Source organism: Palaemon carinicauda, unplaced genomic scaffold (genome assembly GCF_036898095.1).
Source record: "Palaemon carinicauda isolate YSFRI2023 unplaced genomic scaffold, ASM3689809v2 scaffold426, whole genome shotgun sequence".
Classification (NCBI taxonomy): Eukaryota; Metazoa; Arthropoda; class Malacostraca; order Decapoda; family Palaemonidae; genus Palaemon; species Palaemon carinicauda.
In genome coordinates this window covers 96,152-102,166 of record NW_027171680.1, presented here as the reverse complement: position 1 = coordinate 102,166, position 6,015 = coordinate 96,152, and positions in this window count along the sequence as shown.

The following is a 6,015-nucleotide window of genomic DNA, read 5'->3' as shown; positions in this document are numbered from 1 at the left end:
ATTAACCTTAAAGGTTATTTATCAATAAAACTACTCTTGATTTGTAAAGACGGCACAGTAATGTTTACATATGTTATGTTTATATATGTCTTGTAAATAAATTGATTGAATTATAAAATGGATCTTGATACTGTACTGCCCTTCTTGCAATCTTGCTATTGGTACAGTATTTGGGTTCAAAGTGTCTGTAGAGACATTACACTTAAATCAGTTATTAGCTCGGACATAGTCATCTTTGCTACATGCCAAAGGTATAATATGACTTGGGAAACTTTCAAGAAGGATTTCATACACCAAGATGAAGTATTGGAATTTCTGCAAGTACAGATCAGGAGTCAACAGGCCAGACAAGTTTTGTCAACTAAAGACCTTCAGCAGAAAACTTTACTTTGCAGTAATAACAGCAGGCACAATGTCAATGTACAGTAGAAGCCCAAACATTTTTAGGTTCAGAAGTAAAAAACATAAGGGCAGCAATCAGCTGTCGGGTATCTGTAATCTCAAATCTGCTACAAGAATTGTGAATAGGCTACAGGCAAAGTAATCTTCGCTGATGGTGTTGGCAGCAATTCTAGCAGGCTAATGTCATAGGTTTTATAAGTGAGATACTCATCAACTTATTAGTTCCTTTCACTTTCTTTGAGGGTCAATATACAATCAAGGTATAATTCTATGACAATCGGGCTCCACTCATCGACTTAGTATAAAAGGGCTCTTCTAGCAAAGATCTCAGAAATAGATCATTAATATGCTTTGTAAAGCTTCATTGTAAATAACTTGTTTCATTCGTATTATTCAATAGGGCCAGAATACCCAAGAAATATTGTTCTAGCCTTAAACAGAGAGGCCTTGAAGACCACACTACCTCCCGCAAAATAAGTTTTTCCTTTGTCATAACTCCTTAATCATATGTTATAGATTTAGGAACAACAACAACACAGTAGTTTTCTGTACCTTGCTTGACAAGAGAAGTTTTCTGTACCTTGCTTGACAAGATAAGTTTTCTGTACCTTGCTTGACAAGAGAAGTTTTCTGCATCTTGCTTGACAAGAGAAGTTTTCTGTACCTTGCTTGACAAGAGTAGTTTTCTGTACCTTGCTTGACAAGAGAAGTTTTCTGCATCTTGCTTGACAAGAGAAGTTTTCTGTACCTTGCTTGACAAGAGACGTTTTCTGTACCTTGCTTGACAAGAGAAGTTTTCTGTATCTTGATTGACAAGAGAAGTTTTCTGTACCTTGCTTGACAAGAAGTTTTCTGTACCTTGTTTGACAAGAGAAGTTTTCTGTACCTTGCTTGACAAGAGAAGTTTTCTGTACCTTGCTTGACAAGAGAAGTTTTCTGTACCTTGCTTGACAAGCAAACATGGATACAAATTTCCCATTGACAAATTATATTGAAGCAATGGCTTTTGAAGATATATCAAGCCAATACTGATCTCCAAGTAAGGTTCTTTATCAAGCAATTCATGACTGATAAGATCCACACACTATCTGTTAGATAAATTAGAGATGGTTGTCACTGACATGAATAAGCAATACTGTAATCTTAATCATTGCTTAATGTTTGGAATAATACAGTAAGTTTGACATTATTGTTATCATTATTCAATTTTATGAACCTACCCTGATGTTCATATTCCTTCTCTCTGGAAACTGTTTTATTGACATTTACCTTTGAATCTTAAGAAACTTCCCATTTTTTCCCTTTATATAGACTTATGCCTCTAGTAGATTAATAAAACAATCTAGTGATACTGTCTTGGGTTAAGAGTTTTCTTACTTGAGGGTACACTCAGGCACGCTATTCTACCTTATTTCTCTTCCTCTTGTTTTGTTAAAGTTTTTATAGTGTATATAGAAAATATTTTAATGTTGTTACTGCTCTTAACATTTTAATTTTCCTTGTTTCCTTTCCTCACTGAGCTATTCTCCCTGTTCGAGCCCCTGGGCTTATAGCATCCTGCTTTTCCAACTAGGGTTGTAGCTTAGCAAGTAATAACAATAATAATAATAGTGGTTAATGACAATAACCAATGACTTGGTCAAGCCACAGATCCTTTGTCTTTTAGTCTATGTGTCGACTTTGGCTTGACGATAGCCGTTAACTCCAGATTGTTCAAATTCAGGTTTTTAGTGCATTTAGAGATTTTTCTTGAGTTTTTAGTAACTAGTCTATGGATTGTTCAAGCGAATTATATCTAGACAATCATGATTCGCTTTCATTTTGTCTCATAACGAGGATAGCAGTGTGATTTAAATAATTGTTGTGAGAACCTTATTTTCCTATTATGGAAAAGTACGTTATTATGGTTGCCGACCAAATTAAAATTTCAAAGGGCAAGAGGAAACTTGCTTTTAGTTCAGGGGGAAATTCCAAGGAAGACTAGGTTTGTTGATTATAGCAGGGATATTGACAATAATGACACTCCAGCACCGATCTCCAGCTGTTAAAGCTCTTAACGTCTAGCTTTTTTGTGAAAATTGAAGGCCAGTAAGTCTTCAAATGAAAAGCATTCATTCTGAACTAAATGTCCCCATTTCATACCTTAACCTGACTCCTCATATATGGTCTAGTGCTTCTAGTGTTCCATTCAGTAAGGATTCTGATGGTGCACAATGCATAACAGATTCAATTCACTTATAGAGTTTCAAATTCTTTATTCACCTTAGAGCATTCTACTATGAAACCCTCATTTTCCAAAACCATAGCCTCTCTTTTAGACAACTAGATTGAGGTAGAAGACAGAGTTGGTGGCCTGGATCGTAATATTGCTCCACTCACTGAAATAAGCATTCTAAAGCAACCTCATAGCCCTTTTAGACAACTAGATTGTGGGGCAGGAGACAAGAGTTGGTAGCCTGGATCGTAATATTGCTCCACTCATTGAAATAAGCATACTAAAGCAACCTCATATTGTATATATGGAGGGCATATCGTATGATTCGTTCAGAGCAAAAATGTTTCTGATAAAGTTTCGGCAAAGCTGATTGGTTGCATTATGTTGTGGACGGCAATAAGCATTGTTCACTAGCAAGCTCTACCACTAGTTCATCACAAGTTAACTCTAATAGGGTAAATATAAGCACAAGTACCTCAACTGCCAAAACTATTATTATTATTATTATTATTATTATTATTATTATTATTATTACTTACTAAGCTACAACCCTAGTTGGAAAAGCAGTATGCTATAAGCCCAGGGGCTCCAACAGGGAAAATAGCTCAGTGCGGAAAGGAAAAAAGGAAAATAAAATATTCTAAGAAGAGTAACAACAATAAATATCTCCTATATAAACTATAAAAACTTTAACAAAACAAGAGGAAGAGAAATAAGATAGGAGAGTGTGCTCGAGTGTACCCTCAAGCAAGAGAACAATAACCCAAGACAGTGAAAGGCCATGGTACAGAGGCTATGGCACTACCCAAGACTAGAGAACAGTGGTTTGATTTTGGAGTGTCCTTCTCCTAGAAGAGCTGCTTACCATAGCTAAAGAGTCTCTTCTACCCTTACCAAGAGGAAAGTGGCACTGAACAACTAGTCCCTTTAAAAACAAACACTCAGCAGCTCCCTTGCAAAAGAATAAACAAAGGGGAATGAATGAATGATTTGAAGTTCTCTGGCATCCTGACATCGTAAAAACAAAGGGGAAAACTGGTAAGTAATGGCTTAGTTCATCCTTCTGAACAGAAGGTGAGGCTAAAAGAAACACAGAGGAAGAGCTTGAATATGATGAGGTATTTTCCCTTTCAAATTATACAAAAACTTACTGGTGAAAAATATCCAAATAAGTTAGTTGCTTTAAGGTACTCAAAGTAAGTCTTCATAGACGGCACTTCCAAGACGATTTATACACCTCGTCTACAATTTCATTTGGGTTAGAATCAATAAATTATCCCAAATACAAAAACTGAAATGGCAATTCTTGTGTTGATCTCGATTACAATTTAATCTTGTTCTAAATTATGATTTAATCTTCTGCCATGACCCCATCATTAATGCTAATAGACAAAAATATTTAAATGCAGGATTTGCAAGTTGGTTTATTAAAGAAATACTGTCTGTGGGTAATAATGTAATGTATTCTTGAAATACACTCCTTTACAGATCCTATAGTATGAGTTGTTTCTCATCTTATACAAGAGAGATTTGCAGGCCATCAGTATTTGAATTTGATTTTCGGTTACCTGACTTGATTCATAAAACTGTTTCAGATGGGGCTTCTAAAACTATAGCAACCTTTGTGTATTTTGTGATAAAGAGAAGATAACAACTATGTGCCTTAACGGTGGGGAGACTCTTTGAGGTTTCAATGGCCTTAGAATTGTCGACAAGGAATTCCTATCATTACTGTGGTAAAACAATATGATTCCGATCTAATAGACGCTCCGTAAGAACTGCTAGCCGGACTCTTAAGATCTTATTGGAGAACACTGTGACTGTTCTTCCCAGCAAATTCTAGTTTCCATCGTTAGTATTGCCTTAGACTCCTTAACAAGGTACACCTTACCACCTATTAGAATTTCCATAGCCCAGTGTCCTGCACGACTAACTTTTCCATAATTTTTGGCTCATTCGATATGAAACAAAAAATTCTATTTACACTACACTAATTTAGAGTCTAAGGCTGCAGTCTAACACACAGCAGCCTCCATAGGTCTCGTCTTCACTGAAACCTACGTTAGAGAGCATTATCGAAAGGTGATGGGTGTACCACCTGTCTACAATACAAAGACCATTATGTATCTTGTTCGTAAATAAAAAAAAAAATAAAAAGCAGAATTTGTATCAGGGCGGTACGATACAGATATTTTTTAAATAGATTCTAAAATTGGTCTATGTAGTCCAGCGCTGGGGTCTGTGAGGCTATTCAGTGCCCAAGTGTAACTGGGGGAAAACCCTGCGGTTACACAATGATGTAAATGGTAAAAGAGGCTGGACAGTTTGATGAAAGAAAAGGAGTAAGAATGGAGGTAAATTAGAAGGATACAAAATAAGTGCAACTAAGGGCCGAAGGAACACACTATTCCCCATCAGAAGCAGTTACTTTCCCCTGAAAAATTATAGAAAATTATACTCAATGGGAATTAAACATTTTTGAAGCACCAGGAAACTGATAAATGCTTAATCCAAACTTAAAATAACTCAGATTGGGCATAAATTGGAGGGATATAAAATAAAAGGGTTGTTGTGGCCTGATTGGTAACGTCTCTGCCTGGTGTTTGCCAGTCGGGGGTTCGAGTCCCGCTCAGTCTCATTTGTGCCATTAGTGTCTGCAACCTTACCATCCTTGTGAGCTAAGGTTGGGGGGGTTTGGGGGAGCCTATAGGTCTATCTGTTGAGTCCTCAGCAGCCATTGCCAGGCTATCCCTGGTCCTGGCTTGGACGCTGATCATATGATATATGGTCAGTCTCTCGGGCATTGTCCTGATTGATGGGGCAATGTCACTGTCCCTTGCCTCTGCCATTCATGAGCAGCCTTTAAGCCTTTAAACTAGAGGCTGAAGGAACTCTGCAAAGATCCTATTGCACAATGTGTGAAGTGCACCGACACCCTACCCCCCATCGGAGATGGTTACTTTAGTCTCTATACCTCTGAAAATATAGAAAATCATACTCAGTAGGAATTAAACGTTTCTGAAGCACTAGGAAACTGATAAATGTTGAAATAAACGCTTCCGAAGCACCAGGAAACTGATAAATGTTGAATTAAATGCTTCCGAAGCACCAGGAAACTGATAAATGTTGAATTAAACGCTTCCGAAGCACCAGGAAACTGATAAATGTTGAATTAAATGCTTCCGAAGCACCAGGAAACTGATAAATGTTGAATTAAACGCTTCCGAAGCACCAGGAAACTGATAAACGTTGAATTAAATGCTTCCGAAGCACCAGGAAACTGATAAATGTTGAATTAAACGCTTCCGAAGCACCAGGAAACTGATAAATGTTGAATTAAACGCTTCCGAAGCACCAGGAAACTGATAAATGTTGAAATAAATGCTTCCAAAGCACCA